Source organism: Engystomops pustulosus, chromosome 4, assembly GCF_040894005.1.
Source record: "Engystomops pustulosus chromosome 4, aEngPut4.maternal, whole genome shotgun sequence".
NCBI lineage: Eukaryota > Metazoa > Chordata > Amphibia > Anura > Leptodactylidae > Engystomops > Engystomops pustulosus.
Window position 1 is genome coordinate 102,555,235 of NC_092414.1, and position 19,462 is coordinate 102,574,696.

Genomic DNA, 19,462 nt, shown 5'->3' on the forward strand with positions numbered 1-19,462 from the left:
AGTGCACAAACAGAATGTTTTACAAATAAAATACTAGGTTTGCGCTAATACTTACAAATTTTAAAACTAAAATATTCCATGATTTTTAATTTGCATTTATTTATTAACTCATTGTTTTTAAGGGTGAAGGTTAGATGAAAGAGAAGGAAGAAATGCATACAAATATGTAAAGATCTTCTGTATAATTCACCAAGGTCGTATTGTAAACTGTAAGTCAGGATATGATTCATTTAAGGATATAATGCAATATGCAGTGTAGTAACCATATTAACATGTGATTAAACAGAACATATTGCTTAACTTGATGCAGTATTTTTTATTGTGCACTTATCCAGGGAGCAAATTGTAATACACGTTGAATTTATTCTTTCTCTCTTTCATATATGTAGATTTAACCGCTTTGCCCAGCACTTCATGTCCTCTAAGCCATTGTACAGAATAATGTTGATTATGAATGTTCAGTGATCACATTCCACTTGTAACTTGAGTACCCATTACCACATCACCTATGCAAACTAATCCTGCCACAATAAGTTTCAAGTAAGATGTTGTAAATTTTCCCGGAGAACTGTACCTTAAGAGGAATTATGGAGATGGAAATGATGTTACAGCTAAGCTGGTGCTTTTATTTTTATCCAGACCTAGACATAAAAATATGTACACAGATATGGCATTAAATTACAACCCCCTAGCTCTTCCCACAAGTAAAACAGTCTATGAGGATGCACTTCAATACCTTTTGGGGCACATTTACTAAAAAAAGTGCAGTGTGTACTATGTGCAGTTTGCCTGTGTATAGTGCAGATGGCACCAGATTCAGGATTTCTGGCGCATGTTCTGCCTGTATCTAGCGCCCTCTGCACTGCCTTGAGTGCAACGCTTTTTTTTTGTTGCATTAGTAAATGTGATCTGTCATTTCTTGGAAAAGTTTATTTTTTATCATTATGCAAATTAGCTTCTAAGTACATTGGGTGTTTTTCTGCATCTGCTGTTGCATCCAAGATCACACAATAAAAGATAATATTTAGACAAAATAAACTGGATTGAATTTATTATACATTTTTACAATGCTGTTCATTTCCATGTTTAGAATAATACAATGTGAAGATACAAGGGCTGTATCATATTGCTCTGAGGTTTCTTTAACCCCTTTTGTCAGGACAAAGACGTGAGATGAAACATCCTTGTTTTAGTAAACTTAATCATACGTATAATATATGTTTAATAAGCTGAAATATATGTTTGATGTTAATGCATAAAAATAACATAAGACAAAAGAGAAAACATAAATTAAAGAAAAGATTCATCAAATGGTATGGATTGCGCTATATGATAGTTTCCAATCAGCAGTATTATTGTTAAACTCTTTAAACCACATGTAGACTTCCCAACTAGCCCCAACATAAATTCTTTTCACTTTTACCTTTTTATTGAATATATTTATTGTGGTAGTATAGATACAAAAGTGAGTAGGGAAAAAAGCCAGGAGCATTTTGAAATGAGAGATCTTCAGTTGTCTCTTGCTTCTTGTTAAAGAACAGGAATTTTCACAGTAATCTGAAATCTTTCTTGTCTTCACAAGGTAGAAAGCATTGCTAGAGGCCAAACATTCTTGTACAGGTTATCTGTAAGTTAGAATGGCATTTGTAAGATCCCTTTTAAGGCCTAATAATGTTCTAAACACAACTGCTGTGTAGTGTAGGTCCTTTCACTCATTACTCAGAAACAAACAATACATTTTGCTGCTGAAATACTGAAATAGAAACTAAGGCCTACAGTTACAACACATATCCTAAGACATGTAGTAACGTACATCATCATGTATTACTTGTGGAATTGAGAAAAGATCACCATGCTTAAACATTCAAGGATTCTCAGTTCTATTAATCATCAGATGTAGTTCAGTACTGTTACATTACATCATATTAGCACTCGTTTACAATGTGCCAGTTATTTCTTGTAACATCATAGACGGATTCAGAATACTCCAATTGCATACATTTATCTGACTGCAATATTTAAGGTGTTGTACTCTATCTATCCCTAAAAAACAAAAGCTCACTCACCCTTCCTCGATTTTCAGTTTCCAGCACAGGTTGCTCATTCTTGCATGACAATGCTTGTAAGTTAACTCCAGCAATGATCTCAACTGATCGCAACAGGGCCCTGGAGGCTTAGGGGCCCATAAGGTATCACTTTCCCATATGAGAAGACTAGTTCTATAAAACATACATTATAGTTGGGGGGCCTGGCACAGACTTTGCACTGGGGCCCTTAAGCTTCAAGTTACACCACTGTATTTAAGCCTTATAGCAGAACAAGGCCTATCTCTAGGCCCAGGCCTATCCAAATGTTAGATTACAATGTAACCATACATTCAATAAAATACAATGGACTATAATAATACTAATGTATATAAGTTCAGGAATCGGCAGTGGTTTTCATCTTATTGCATACTGTCCCTTGGATTACATGATAGTGATGGTGATTTCTATCATCATGTATACTTCTTTGGTCTATTTGTTAGCTTGTATACAGTATCTGCTTATAATATTTTATATGTGAGATTATGAAAAGTCTACATACATAGACATTTAGCTCCTGACACAGAAATTTTATAATTCGTGACTTTTGTGCAGTGGGAGTTTCTTTTCACACATTTACACAGAATCAAAAAATACATTTTGCTACTGAAACACTGTAAAAAAAAAACCTGCTGTATTTATAAAAAGCATTTGAAGGCCATGGTGATTACAGATGGGGTTGTGAAGTTTCCCACACATCTGGTATTTTCTATAATGATGTTCCCTACTTGATGTGACAAGGAGCTACTTACTATATTGTAATACAAAATATATAGCAAAATACAAATGTATAGTACAAAAGTATTATACTTTTATTATATGTGCACTACCTTAAAGAGACATACATACAAACAATGAATAAAAATTAATATTTGTTCCTGATACAAACATGAGAGCAGTGTGCAAGGAGGCTGTATGGGGGAACATAGAGTCCCCAGGACTGTTTGCGCTATAACATAGTGAAAAGCTCTATGATGGTAGCTATAAGATGGTAAATTCATAAGGAGAGGTACAGTAAAATTCTCACTGTAGCTTTATATTATTGTACAGAGCCCCTAAACCAAAGTATCAAAAATAGTGAGATCAATAAAGACACTTTTAGTAAACAGTTTGGAAATCAATGACTTTGCAGTCTGTAATCTGCAACTATTGTGTCTTTGGTTGTGACATAAGTGAATGAAAAAAAGAAAGATTAGCGGCCATTGTAAATGCTAAAAATAAATAAGACCTCTCTCATATATCAGCGCTGTATAATTAAAAATGTTAGTTAAATAGAATTTAATAAATGATCAATTTACAGAACATAAGTGCAATTTGCTACTGGTATGATGCATCATGGTATGCTAATTACATTGCAGCTGTTTTAAATTAAGAACAGCTGAAAAATATAGATTATGCAAATATCTATTTTATCACAATTGCTAAATTGGATTCTGCAGCATAGTATGCTAAAAGATTAGATTACTTTGAATTTTTTTTTTCTGTAGCTCTGTCAGTAAAAATTTCAGTGTGAACATGTGTTCCTGTTTACTACAGCCTTGATTATCTTGTTTTACATATACTTTAGTTGATAATTGACTCTTTAAAACATTTGATGATGTGTTATTTAATTTTCAAGTAGGCAATGCTGTAATTATTTCCAAACATTACCGAAACACTTACAGCTGGATTTGAGATGCCTGACATCTTTCAGTGTTTTAAGCCATGCACATTTACCACTAGAAAGAAAAGTGTGGCATGGTAAATTAACAATATTAAGGGTCTTTTTGATCTGTCAAATCCATCTGAATGTGGTTTACCAAACAGTGATCTCTGACCCAGGAAAGCTACATCAGGAAAGAATTTTGAATCTATCCAAATACATTTAGATATTCCATCGAAAAAGTTTGGTTGCTTCTGTTATCCATCTTAAGGCCTCATGCACATGAGCATGTGCTTACCTGGAACCCATTTGAAGCACAAGGCTAGTTGGAGAAAGGGGGAAGGTCAGTGGTCCCCTCTACATAGGAAGCTAAGTGGCCCTGTGGAAAATCTGGCAAAAAATAGGACCTACTCTATTCTTTGTAATGATCACTGCGCGATAAGACATTATGTGATCACCACACCAAGGCCGGGTATAATAGACCTCGATAGGCAGTAATCTGGCTATTATTTGTTTGGACTAATTAAATTCCCCCATACAGTTCGTGCACAGTGCCTTAGAGGTAGTGGTTTTACATACATTGTCATAAACTGGATGAAACTGTGGCCATGGACTTTGGATGAAGAACTATTGGACAGAAGTTTATTCCATTTGTCATAAAATAAAATATAAATAAGTGCAGATTATTATTGATTATTGATAGATGGTTCCCTCATTGGACCCCCTTTTAACTATGCTTCACACATGATGGCCAGCAAAATATTCATTCAAGCTCCCAGGTGTCTTATTTTGCTCTTTATCTCATTTGCTTCTGTTCCAAGCTTATTTTGATGTGTTCACTAAACAAGTCAATTTTGTTAAGTATGATAGATTTAGATTATAGGTTTAGAAAAGTTTAGTTTTCCTGTTTAGTTTGTGTATTTTGTGTGTGTATAATATATATATATATATATATATATATATATATATATATATATACAAAAAAAGACTTTACAGGGCAATAACATGATCATATGTTAGAAGTGAGGGCCCTACTTGCAAGATCTTACAATATACAGAACAAGGGGTGACACAGGAGGTGACAATAATTGTACAATGGTTCTTTAAGGTTTAAAAAATGAATCAAATAATCAAATAAATAACAATGAACCAGTCCAAGGTGAATAGGACTATAAAGAGCAGTCTGTACCTGGCACTTAGTGCTTGCTGGATAACATAGACAGAAGGAGTACACATGGTTGGTTTGTGAAAAGAGAGTTGAAGCAATATGCAGTTAGGGAATGTTATAGGCCTGCCTGAAGAGACAGGTTTTCAGAGCATGTTTGAAGCTATGTTAGTAAGGCATTAGTTGAATAGTCCAGGGTAGAACATTCCAGAAAATCGGTACAGCTTGGGAAATGTCCTGATAAGTGGGAGGTTTGAATTAAAGAAGAGAATACTGTTAGATCACTGGCAGATCATCAACTTTAAATACATGTAATTTAAATACAATATACTACACATAGCTATGTGTAAGCATAAAGTTTATTGTATCAGTTTTTGTATCGGACCTAAGTCTTTTAGAAGACCTGAAGTTTGATTGAACATGGAATATTTTGAGGCTTTCTAATGCTGTTTTTATGTTTTTACTTTTATGGTAAATACTGAACACTATTTTCATGAGTGGAAATTTTATAATGAGTGGAAACCTGCATAAAAAATAAATAAATGATAGTTGCAGATATAGTTATCCTGTAGTAAAGATGTAATCAATATATAATACTGACTATACAATGTTTAAAATCGGATCTTGCTATAAGGATTTGCTAAATATAACAGCAAAATACAGAATGGGAAGATTAGTGTTACAGTGTTGGCCATCTTTGTTGGCCATATTTTGTGTGATATAGATTTTCATATTTTGTGTTGAAGAAATTGTTAATGGCAGCCTTGTTATTATTTAACTAAACTTTCAGCTGCCTAGCTGCAAAGCATTCCATTTCCATTATTATGACTAGTTCTTCAACTTGTACTGTTTTAAATTGCTAGCAATTAGCATATTTCAACCTTATTTTTAGGTTTAAATTGCAGTGTGAGAGTGTACTCTTCTCTTAGCTAATTAGTGCTATCAAGGAACAGTGGGTTACCTCATTAGTACCATGTGCATTTAATTAAAGAAGAGAAAATCAGAGTTAACCTCATAGTTAATATTTTCACAGAGTGTTACAATGCCAACACCTTCAATTGGAGTCACACCCCTGTGTATCTAATTATGCTCTAGTGCCAAATAAGGTTAGAAGGGTACCACCATGCTGTTAGCAAATAGTTTGAAATGAAAATGTGTTTTTCCAGTAGCTTAGATTGCAGTTTGACATGCACAGGCTGTTTGATTGTTCTATCTGTTAAGGTCAACAAGTATTATAGCCATAATATATGAGGCAACATTTCTTACCTGATGTCAAAGTCGATGAGGTCTTCACACCTGATTAACAGCGGATCAAATTAAGAAATAATGTATTAGCGTGAAAGTGGTGACGTTGCGATGGATGCCCTTTAGTGTCAAACAATTTTGTATACGTCTTCTAAATTCCATTATTACCCTCTTTATTTTGGAATGTGGATGAGCATTTAAACCGATGAAACGGTTTCATAAACAGGATCATCTGTGGATATGTTTTATGTGCATGAGATCACATTTGTGCATTATGTTTGCGATGGCTACATAAATATTTTTTCATAGGAAATGTCTTTGTAAATGCTTGTTAATAAACTTGATCCTGATATAATAGTATGGTCATGGCAGGCACTATAATATTTGCAGTTAACTTCTTTCTGTTCTAAATAGACACAAAATGAGTATATCCATTGTCAGTACAGGTGGTCCCCTACTTAAGGACACCCGATTTACAGATGACCCCTAGTTAAAGACGGACCCCTCTGCCCACTGTGACCTCTGGTGAAGCTCTCTGGATGCTTTAGTATAGTCCCAGACTGCAATGATCAGCTGAAAGGTGTCTGTAATGAAGCTTTATTGATAATTCTTGATCCAATTAAAGCAAAAAAATTCTGAAACTCCAATTGTCACTGTGGCTGAATAATTTTTTGTCTGGATCTACCATTATAAAATATACAGTTTCGACTTACATACAAAGACTCACGACTTTCTTCTACCACCCCCACCACCATTTTCTAATCCTTAGCAGATGACCTTTCCTCCCACTTGATGGAAATAAAATAGACAACATTAAAATAGCTACAACCTACAATCCCTACACAATCTCAAACTAGTGCCCTCCTACATAACCAACATTTCTACCCTTACTGATGAAAAGCTTTGCTCCATACTTTCAAACTCGCACCTCGCTACCTTACCTAATCTCCAACTTCATCACTGCTAATCCCAGTCCTAATTTGCCCCTTCAGCCTTTTGCCCACCACTAGCACTGTTCCTTCTTTCTTTAAATATGCAACTATCACTCCTTTCCTAAAGAAGCATCTTGACTTGTCTTTGTCAAACTATCACTACTACTCGTTGTTTCTAATTGCCTCAAAATGTCTGGAATAGCATGTCCTTCTCAAACTATCCAACAACCTTTCCTCCAGCTCATTCTTTGGCATGCTACAACCTGATTTCAGCACCATCACACCAAGGCAACTGCCCTAACCAATGTCCTTATAAGCTACTCTCTTCCAATGCCAAATGACAGTGATGTTATCCTTTTTATTTTGGATATATATATATATATATATATATATATATATATATATATATATATATATAAAATTCAAGAAAAAATAGCAGCACAGTCACTTTGAGAAGATTGAACTATGGGTGCTATCCTGCACTCTCCCCATGCAGAGTCCACGAAATATAAGAATGAAAAAACGGCAGCACTCCATATAATGAAAAGAAATGTGGTTTCACGAGGTGGAATAAAAACCACATTTCTTTTCATTATATGGAGTGCTGCCGTTTTTTCATTCTTATATATATATATATATATATATATATATATATATATATATATGGACTAAGATAGTTTATTAAGTAACATTTCTTGACATACTATACCATTGACACCAAGGTTAACATCTCTGGCTCAGTCACCAACTCTAGGCTAGTCAGAATCCCAGGGTTTCTATAAACAATAGCCTCTTTACAATATTAACATGGATAAAAATTAGCTGAGCTTTCCTCCACCTGACACATCCCTCTTACCAGAGCTAACAAATCACATTTAGTGACTCCTGACTCGCCAGCTTTAAACGTTAGATATAAGTAGCCTTTAGATTCTTCTATATGCTTTAAGCCCAAAAATCAATCCTTTACTATCTCTTAGCACTTATACCATAAAAACATTGCCCATATCCGTTCCTTTCTCGGTGCCTACACAATGCTTGTCTATCCCCTCAACATCTCAAACCTGGACTACTGCAACATTCTTTTCTGCTCCCTATCACTTCTCCAAAACATTCTTCAATCTGCTGCTTATTAAATACATCTCTCATTTTGTTTTTCATCAGCTAATGTTCAGTACAGATTCAGGAAAAGCAGCAGGTCAGATGAGACAGGAGCTTCAGCAAGTGCATTCGAGGAGAGCACCCCCAGCTTCATACATTATCAATGTAAGCTGTAAAAGCTTAGTGTTCAAAATTTTTTATTCTGGATCCCATTGTGCATGGATATTACTACCAGAAAATACAGCACCTGATTGGTTACTAAACAAAGTCTAATGTGAACCAGAATAAGAGGTATATGACAGGGGATTTTATGTATTTTAATTGCAGATACAGAGAGTAAAGGTTCCCTATGGAAAAGTATGGGGTCCCTTGTTTTCCAGTATTTCATCTTAAAGCACAACCTTATGTATTTCAATTACAATCTTTTAATAATTGCTTGTCATGAAATTATTAAACCCAGACATAAAATATTTAGGGTAACAGCAAGGCCATTTCATACTGGATCCTTGTGCACCACTAGAATGTCCACCACTGATGGATATGCTTGACATACAGCACATGAGCTTTTTCATAGCATGTATGTAGCCTCCACACAAGAGGTTAACAACATTTAGTGCATCAAATATGCACTATACTGTAGGTACATTTGTGTGAATTTTTTTCTCCAGGTTTAGTCATATTACCTTTTATAGGATTGAATTCATTTCAATCCTAGGACAAACACAGGACAACCTCCTGGTTAGAAAATAAAATATCTATCTATGTATCCATCTATCCATCTATAGTAAGTCTAAATGATATTCTAATTTAATCAGTCTTGTCTTGGTTAGACATTACTTTCCTGTAAATTACTGCAAAATACAGACCTAACAGGATGTTATTTTAACATATTATTCAAAATTGTAAATAATTCATGTTAAGATGTGAGATGTGCCATCTTCTAAATTAGATATACTGTCTGTGTCACAAGATGTTATTTACATGTGAGCTGCTGCTCTTGACAGTGTCATTTTAGCAGCAAAGAGTGTATTGTTGAGCAAAATCAAATAAATAAACTGTGCTCAGTGCTGCGACTGAGTGCAACCTGGACATTCACATTTAATTTAAAAATTCAACCTTTAAAAAATAAGGTTATACAAATAAGACATGTAATGAGATTGGAAACAGATGTGAGATTTTTTTTTTCTATGAAGAACTATTCATCAAAGGTCAGAGCTATCCCATAGCTTACATTATATTTTACATTGCTACATTTTTATTTGAAAAAAAACTTATTGGACGTCCACTGTATTATGATTTGAGTCCCATTTTTACATATTTTTACTTTTTATATATATTTTTATCCTTAATATTGAATTTAACTAAATTGTGTTTTTATTTTAGGTATTTTATTTATATCTTCAAACAAGTAGCCCACCATCTATGTGGCAGATGAGGACATCTGACCTACATGGAGAAAAATGTGTAGCTTATACATTGGACACACACACATATCTTAAATTTTAAAGCTTGACTTTGTAACTTAGAATTTTTTTAAATTTGTTTTTATCTTCTGATTTTATATTTTTATTAACTCTACATTCTCTTCATGGTTACGGAGGTTGTCATCTTGGTTGAGCCATAGTAACAGCATTTATTAATATGCTTTACAGCAGCCTTATGGCCACAGTTGGTAATAGACTAATAAACATCCACAATCCGAGATCAGACTATGGCTGAAGACGCCTAAAACCAGATTATGGCTGAAGTTGCCTACACGCCCAAGACCAGGCTGTGAATAATAGCGCCCATTTCCTACCCCAGAACAGACTACGGATGGGGGGGCTTCTCCCCAGTCAAGACTATGAATGATGGTGCCCCTTCCCCACCCCAGACCATGGAAGGTTGTGCATACTTCTCTAGACTAGACTATGAAATTTAAACTTTTCTAATTTTTCAACTGGGGGAACAACTAGCAGGGAACACATTTTATAAGTGTCTCCTGCTGTTCTTTTTTGTAGATCACAGATAGAAGTGGTCTTATAGTTATATCCCATAGGATCACTGTTATCAAAGATGCACACTGCATCTTCCTTCCATGCTTGTCAGTATGAGCACTTTACATGGGGGCTGCCTTGACAGGGTACTGATGATATTAGTAAAGGATTGGGCTGTCAGTATGACAGCCCGAGGAGTACTCACGGTCATGGAGAGGGGAAGTTTCCCACTGCCAAAGTCATGTGCTATGCTAGTCATGTGATCAGAACATGAATCAGGTCGTAAGCTGCAGCAGTAAAGAGACATAAAGAGGCTGCAGCTTGTGGCTTGCCAGAGGGGAGAAAAGTCCAGTGCAATGTGATGATTCAGCTGCCATACAGATGAAGTGAGAAATTAACTGATTCTGGGTTGCCCATTGTGTATTTATGGTGGGTGGTTCAGGTCCTAAAGCCAGCGCCATAGCATAATTACAGCACAACCTTAGGAGGCTGTCCAAGAAAAGGAAAAGTTAGAGCCATTTATAGAACACTTGTAAAATGGATAAATTAGTGGGAAATTACTACCCTGGTCCTGAAGTGGTTAAAAGCAAGTGGTTGTGGATCTTAATTCTAGTATGTTGTTGCCATTAGTCATATACATAGTCCCATCAAGGGAGTTATCAAAATATTGGTCACCTTTGCAATCCACTGAATGAATGTCAGGCATCTGCTCCTTACTGTTGCTAGGACATAAATATTACAGTACATAAAATTACGTAATATGCTAAGTATAGTGGCTTGGTCCTTTTTTCTGGATTTATAACCATTGTATTTTTTCAAATGTAGCGACACATTTAAGCTTGGACATGGTGCTGAAAATGTTCACAGATGTTGTTAGTAATGTAAAAGTGTTTGGTTTAATTGGTGTACCATAACCCATAAATGTGTGTTGATTCTGGGGTATTAGGATAGGTTTCTTCATGCCAGGTAAACCTCAAACAGTTTCATAAACTCTTGGTTTAGTAGTGGAGTATACATAAATTAGTAAGTTCAATAAGGAAATGTATTACAAATGAAATGTTCATTGTTACTGTTTCTGTCTAGAGAAATTTTAAGACAATCAACTGAATATTTTTTGTAATACGTGCATATTTTAATGTAATTATGACTTGGCCATGTTTCAATGCTTAGTTTTGGTATTGTTAAATGATACGGATTTTCATTGCTTACCTAGAGACATAACACCATCATAGATGAAATTATTTTCAGCAGTAATTAGCTGCATCTAATTTATATTTATTACTGGAAATGATGGCAAATTAATTTTTAATTAGTTAATATGTGGTTTGCTCAATGCAGTCAGTGTAATTTGCAGGGGGTATTCAGTGTAAAACATTTGCAGGGATTTTCTTTACTTGGATGCCATAATCTATTGATTGTGAGTCAACAAAAAATGTGAATTTTTTATATTTTGATATAAATACAGTATGTAATCTTTTACAGTTTATACTATATCCTGTCTGGCATTATCAAAATTAAATTACTTGCCATATTTTATATTTTTTACAAAAATAAAATATGTGCAAGTTAATTTATTAGTAACAATGAAAAACAATGGATTATTGTATTTACTAATACCCATGTGTAACCATGAGACTCCATTATAAACCATTCACCATTATTCAGCTTAGAAAAAAAGCAGCTAAGGGAAATCTAAATTGGCAGTACAAAGATCTTTTTATACCTAAGCCTGTGACCAGGACAAGGGGGCATCCTCTACGTCAAAAGGAGAGGCAGTTCTACCATCTCTATATACAGGGATTCTTTACTGCAAGAGCAGTGAGACTATGGAGCTCTCTACCTTGAGATGTTGTTTTGGTGGATATTTTGTACATCTTTAAGATGGGACTGGATGTCTTTCTAAAGAGCAAAAATATTAACAGATATGGGAACAAAATATTTGTAAATAGTTGATCCAGGGAGTTATTCTGAAAGAAGTTTTACTTGCCTGCCTCCAGGATTTGTAGGTTGAACTTGATGGACTGATGGTCTTTCTTCATCCTTATGTACTTCAATCCAATGATAACTCTCACTAAATATTTCTACAATTTTTCTTCTCAACCGTTTGTAAAAAAATATGACACACAAGTTAAAACAACAAAGGTATGTCTTTGGAACTGAATAGTAACATAGTCTGTGAGGGGCTAATGGTGCACAAAATATCTTATAGGGGCACCATATGGTGAAAGAACTCTTAATAAAATATGAGAATATTATATAATATGCACTCTTTTTAATAATGTTGCATGGTATAGAAGTTAGATGAGATAGGTGGCAGCAGATATGATTATTTTTTTTACAATATTGTTAAATAAAAAGTGAACAAAAGGTAAATATTTCTATTTGTGCCTAGCCTGGTCCTTGGGTGGAAAATTGGTAGAGTTACATTTGATATGACCTTTGTCTGTTAAAATGTGAAATTTTCAGACCCATTGTGCCAATGTTATTCTTTCCATGGTTTACTGTTTGAAAATAAGTCATTCAGTGTTAACGTCTGCTGTATTGGACCCACTGGTGACCATAAAAATACCCCTAATCCCAGGCATCAGGGATGTATAAGAGCTCCATTTATGTACACCTTGTCTGGATTCAGTTTTCATTCAAGAATTTGTTTTGATGGGGGGAGGGCAGATTTATTTACTTCAAGACAGAAGATTTTCAGTAATTTAGTTAATATAATATTGCTTCTCACTTGAAACTACTCTACTGTGAAATTCTAGAACTTGCATTGCAGAAGGGTTGGCAAAGGTACTAAATTCTGTTTAAGATTATTTGAAACTATTTTCATATTGCCATAGTACTGTTAGCAAAAGACCTTGGAACATATCCAATAAACAGGTTACTAATGTATATGCTAGTAAGAATTATAATATTATTACACTGTATGCACCAATGTCAGATTCATCAAAACATTTCACATCACAGTATTTTCTTTTCATGGAGGCTCCTGGTTACAATAATAAAGCACCAGGGACATAGGATTCTCAGGTTTCTCTATACTGAAGCCTGTTGACTTTTCCTGGTAGAGACAGATGGAGAGATTTATCAAAACTAGTACAAGGAAAAACTGGTGTTGTTACAGAGACCAATAAGATTTTAGCTCTTATATGACCGTTGCCTTTTTGAAAATGGAAAATGCATTGATAGAGTTCATTGGTGCTGTTTTTGTAACATGTAGAATTTTGTGTACTTTATAAGCTGATTAATACTAATAGATTGGCACATATGCACGGTGTTATCATGTTTAAATGATTTTCCCAAGAAACTATCAATATGAGATTTAATCCAACTGATTGGAAAAGCGGTGGTACTTAGGCAAGCACTGAAACCTTATATGGGGGTCTACTAAGGAAAAGCTACCTGCTTTTAAGGGTTTTGGAGCTTTGTGTCTGACAACATGTCTATCAATCAACTAAATGATCAAAATTTTGGACGATCTAACCTAAGGATTGGTCTTCAGTATTAAAAACGCAATCATTAAATCTCTTATTTTGATCAGCAATCATGTGTTTTAATTACAGCATTAGAAAAAGTAGGGCAGATAATATGCATTCATACATTGGTGGTATAAATGGAGAAGAAAACATTTCCAAGAGTTTCTCAAATTTCCTAATACATGGAACAAAGTCTGTTCTTTTGCATTTAAAGTTTGGTGGCACTATTAATAAATTGTAGAGCCTGCTTGAAGCAAGGAATACAAGTAGCTTCTCTATGGATGTTCTAAATGTGGAGTTGCATATTTTACTTAGTATTGTTTGGAGCCTTTATTTGGTCATCCACCAGCTAATTATCAAGTCCCCTGTCACTTATTTTACTATTAGATAGATAGGAAATGAATAGTTAGTTAATAACCTACTTCAGAATGGCACTAGAAAAAAGGAGTAAATATAACAGTATTGACAAGCATTTTTGTCATTACCATTTTAAAAATTAAAAAGGGCATTTATCATACATGGTGCATGGTGTTCCAGTGTATGATATCAACCTTACCCCTTAGGACATATCAAAGGCTCCAGCTTTCTCATATATGAGATGGGCGGCAAGGTAGTCTTGGTGAAAAGGCATGGGGCAGAAACATCCTGCATCGGCCATCTCCACCACCGGCCTTGGCCCCCTTCATACCATTCCATGGCAACTGGAGGTGGCATAAGGGGGAAATAGCCACAATTCCTTTCCATGAGCCAGGAATAATGACTTTTTCAGGGCTTGTATGAAAGAAAATTCATGTACAAGCTCTATTAAATCCCCCCCAAAATATATTATTCAGCATTCAAAGGACTTTACTATTGCTATATATGATTGTATGGTAACTTTCATTCATCTGTGTTCATTTAATTCTCTCTAAGAATGTGTCCAACATTAGAGAGAATAAGCTACATATACATTGAGCTTGATATATTTGCAATCCATATAGAGTAATGCCAGCATTTTGAGTATCATATGAATGAGCACTTCAGTACTCTGTTAGTTAAAAGCAATGTTAAGGCTTGGCATCATGCTGGTATCTCATGAGGTATGCCAGCATGAGTCAAACATGTACAAGCAAAATGCAACAGGAACTGCAAACACTCGGAAATCAAGCCATTCAAGAAATATCACTTGTTAGCCCCTTGTGTTTTCAGTTTCATTACACCTTTTTATTATTTAGAAGATAGAAACTACATTTTGTTTGTCGAAAAATATCCAGAAAATGTGTGGTGATATTTTAATACCAAATAATATCAGTATAATTCATTTTGTTTTACATAAGCTTTTATATGAATGTTTCATTGGCTCTTAAAAGCAATAATGTAGTCAGTCTCTTATTTTTGAAAATATGTTGTTAACAAAAATATTGGAAAATGCAAATGGTGGAATGACCCTAAGCACACCCATTTCACAACAATTTGGCAGTATATTTTATTTGCATTAGAAAATGTACGTTCTTTTCTTTGAATGTAAACATCCAAGGACATGCATTGCATAATTGATGCAGTTGCTAATTTATGGGCCTTAAAAAGTGAGACTTGGGTGGCATTGTATGATTACTTATTGTGGAAAAACACTGTAATTACCCAATAAAATAGTTTTTTGCAAGAGTATATGCAGATGTGGTCCATTTAGTTAACCGCTTTCTCACCAGGCCCTAAAACGCTTTAATGACCATGGGATTTTTACCAAATTTTCATACTTATTGGTCTAAGGAGCATAACTGCTGCATTTTTTGTGACACATTGGGATAGTTAAAAAGGGGGTCTTTTTTCGTTTTCGCTTTTATTTGGGTAAAAGTTACAAAAACTAGTGTGTGACAGGTGTATATATATATTTCTGGGGGGCTTTTTCCGGACTCATGGGAGCTTTCTACCCCTCATTTTGAAGAGCCTTTTTCTGACAGTGCTGATTTGGGTTTTCCTTTTATAAATGAATCTATGAACCAAACATGTATTGACAAGGCTACTCTTGTGAAAAAAATGTCATGTTTTAAAATATGTATAGTCACGGGCACATTCGGGTGACTATGGCAATGTTTTTTATAGTATAGCAGGGAATATAAATAAATATTATTAATAAATATAATAAATATTTATTAATATTGTGTGTCCATGCGTGTTTTTTTACTATATACCACTGGGGTAATTTCCACCTAGTTTTTATTATTTAATTATGCTTTTTACTTCCTAGTTTTCACCTATAAGAGTCCCAGTTACATGGAAAAATGATCCCCTGTGAGGTAATGTGTGATTAGAGCTGTCCTGGGGCTGTACTGAGACCCAGCATCTCTGAGAGGCAGCAGTGGCAGCTCTGTTATTCACTGCATAATGCTACTTTAGTGCTATGCAGTGAAGAAAAGAGATGGCTGAAGTGGGGATAAACCACATCTGCCTTCTACCTAGGGTCTTTTCCGGTGTCTGACAGAAAGACGTTGAAAGATGTCACTGCAGACTCAAGACACGGTCGGGTTCAAGTTACGATAAGTCTTGATTTATTTTTTTAAACTGTGAATCTGTTTGATTACAGTTCTGTATGTCCCCATGTTGTATGGAACAATAAAGTAAGGGTCATAAAGGATTCAACAACTATAGCAAATAGCAGCATAGTTGATAAGATTTTACAATATGTATTCTGTATACCTTGTAATACTTTGGAAATCAAGTAAATCCTGCAATACAAAGTGTCCCGCACTTTGGATTTATAACCCACAATGTGTCAGTTTTGCTCTCAACCGCAGGTAAACCTGTAGGAAACCATTAGTTCAGGCAACGGAACTCCAATTGACATGTATTTTTTGTGGTGACACCTTTCAGAAAACTTTTTTAATTTGTGTGACGACAGCCAAATACATCCCTCTTACACTTTTCTGGGGTACCTATATACCAAAACTTTCTTTTAATTTCATGCAGACATGTGTTATATAGTCAACTACCACTTCCAGATTTATTATAGATTGCTCCTTTAACAAAGTCAACAAATTCCAGACCCCATTAAATGTGCCAGGGTACTAGTTTCCCACATGAATGAAATGAAGGATTGTATTGTTGCCCTTCAGCACATTGTGCGAAGCCTTCTGCCCAAGGCACCTATATTCTGCTGATGGAGCCAAGTGGACACCTGTCTGGAATTTGAATTCCCCACCCTGTTTAGTACTGCTTTACTTTATCAAATGAGTGATTCTTGTGAAAGATAAATCTGAGGCAATGAATTCTAGTATTTTTAATTGTTCCCTTATGCTGAGTGAATAATTGTAGTGAAATTAATGAGTAATGATGAAAGGATGATTAATTACAGCTAACCTTACCTTACTAAGAAAGAGATCCACTTATATGTTAAAGAGAATACTTATACAATTTTGGTATCTAATTCCTTAGTCTATTAGTCTATTTACAAGTAAATAACTAGCATTTACTGCTCCAACACTTGGAATTCACTTAACTGACACATATTAGTAATTCTGAATAACTCATGAATGTTCTCAAAGGATTCTGAAATCAAAGGATTTTTTATTCAGTACTAGCAATGTGCCCAGTGTAGCAAGAAATGGTTGTGCATGACAGTACACATGTAAATGTCATCGCATATGTCATTTACGATATATGGGCCTTGGATGCAACATGCAGAATGATCACATTGAAGAAAAGTGAACCCTTAACACCAAATACGCCTCTGATAACTGCAAACCATCTTCCCGCAGATAAATAATGACATGATCGGTGCACAGAACTGCTATAAAACATGCAATTTTTCAGGCTACAATATCTATGGGATGAGTGGTCTGGATTGCAGGAACAGGGGATGTTCATTATCACTGTGCAGGAGAGCCTGCTATATAATCCAGCACCAAGAAGAGTCCTCATTCAAACCATTAAAATCCTGTAACAGCAACAAATTTACCTACAGACAGAAGATGCATGGAAGCAATAAATGAATTATACAAGTCTAACACACGCAATCTGATTATTCTGACCAAAGTGTTAATTGGATCCTAACTGCCAGATCTGATATCTGTAGTCTTGCAGTGAAAAACCTTTCAAAGTGATGAACTGTAATTCGCTGAGCTGCTTGAAGCACTTGTAATTTACTGCATGTCATGCTATGAAGAGCCTGACCTAATGGACTTTACATTACCTGTAATACTAGAATCCTTTCAATGAAGCCAGTTGTTAAAAAGTAATAGTGAAAATGTATTGTGATACCGTGGGATGAGCAAAACGACTTCTAAGAGGTGACTAAGTGATCAGCAATATGAGATGGATTATGGAGAAATCAAACAATACAAAAAGATAAAAATATGACCCCAATAGAAGACAGAGCAGTTATAAAAACCAATCATACTCTGAGGTGTAGCCTGGCTGCTATAACTAAAATAGCATCAGATTTAGAAGAGAAAAAAAGAAGACAGAGAGAACAGCGCTACCTAGCGCAAGGTTATCCTTATTGGAGTATGATTGGTATAGAAGGAAGGTATTAAACTAACTTTGTATGGTTGTGCTCAGTTCAAGCACTTCTCTCTGGTTAAAAGCTTTACAGGTATTTTGCTGCTGCCTTGTCCGACCCCTGGAGTTGCCTATGGCCTCCGAGGTACATTGGTAAAAAAAAGCAGCACTCTCGTGCCTATATGATGCTTTTTAGGAATCCTCTGTAAAATATGGATTTTACATAAAATTATTATCTTGTTACGTTTTTACGCTAAAGGAAACCTGTCATCAGGAAGGTAATTTTTATATGATGATGGGTTCCAATAGCCTATTTTCCTATTTTCCTTCCTCCTCACTCATCTCCCCCTCCTACAGCCTCTCCCCGGCATCCTCCCCCTACTTACCCAAGCAATTATCATTTAAAATGCTCCCATCTACTCTGTACTTCCTGGTTTATTGATGACGTCCTAAAACAGTAATAGTGCCTCACCATGGTCAGTAAGAGGAAAAGCCAAATCTGGGCTGAAATGTATTTTGAGTGGAGAAGCTTAATTTTGGGTGTGTGGTAAAGCTTGACTGAAAAGGGCTGTTTATGATATTTTGCTGATGGTATCATAACAGCTTGGAACATATTGCTATTTCTAGAAAAAAACCTAGATCTTATTTCATGAAAAATCACATCATGGCTGAGGATACACATAGTAGGTTTCTGGTGCAGATTGTAGCCATTATATTCCTGCGGCAGGAAGATGGAGCTCAACCTTGCTTTCCACGCCTCAAATCAATTTCCACTTTGGTGGAATTTCCATTGGTGCTTGACCAATACAAATTTGCCTTTATTAGAACAGAAACCTTGCATCTGTTTCTTGCTAAATGAACAGCTAGCATTACAGATAGAATGGGGCAATATATTAAGGAATCAAAGTTTCAGACTTCCAATATAATGATTTATTATTTAGTTATGTACCAGAAAATCTTTGCTTTGTATGTAAATGCAAAGTATCCTTTGTCTTTATAGTGGACGCAGTGTTTAAAGGAAAAACTTTGAAGTGGAAATGGATTGTTGAATATGCTGTATCTTGAATGAAAATGCCTTTTACCTTGCTACAAATATGTGCATATAAGAGACAAAATGCTGTGGTGTTTTTAATTAAAGAGACACCTTGGGGGAAAACATTGATTCATTTTAGCATACAGGTGGTCCCCGACTTAAGAACACCCGACTTACAGACGACCCCTAGTTACAGACAGAACTTTAAATGCTGGTAATTTATAGCACTTTATCAAAATGTTGCACTGATCAGCTGTAAGAGTTATCAAAGGTGACTGCAATTAAGATTTATCATTAATTCTGGTTCTTATGACAACTCAACATTTTTAAAATCCAAT

The 19,462-nt window shown here is 35.1% G+C and overlaps 1 protein-coding gene across 13 annotated transcripts in view; it reads left to right on the forward strand.

Moving 5' to 3' along the window:
• FOXP2 (forkhead box P2) overlaps positions 1 to 19,462 on the forward strand; it is a 161,226-nt gene that overhangs the window by 69,365 nt on the left and 72,399 nt on the right. The window contains exon 1 of one of the 13 annotated variants that reach the window (XM_072146941.1): positions 121 to 209. The exons of the other annotated variants lie outside the window; for them this stretch is intronic. The gene's annotated coding sequence lies outside the window, so the exon portion shown is untranslated. Of the gene's footprint in view, positions 1 to 120; positions 210 to 19,462 lie in introns of those variants that run through there. 13 annotated transcript variants of the gene reach the window in all.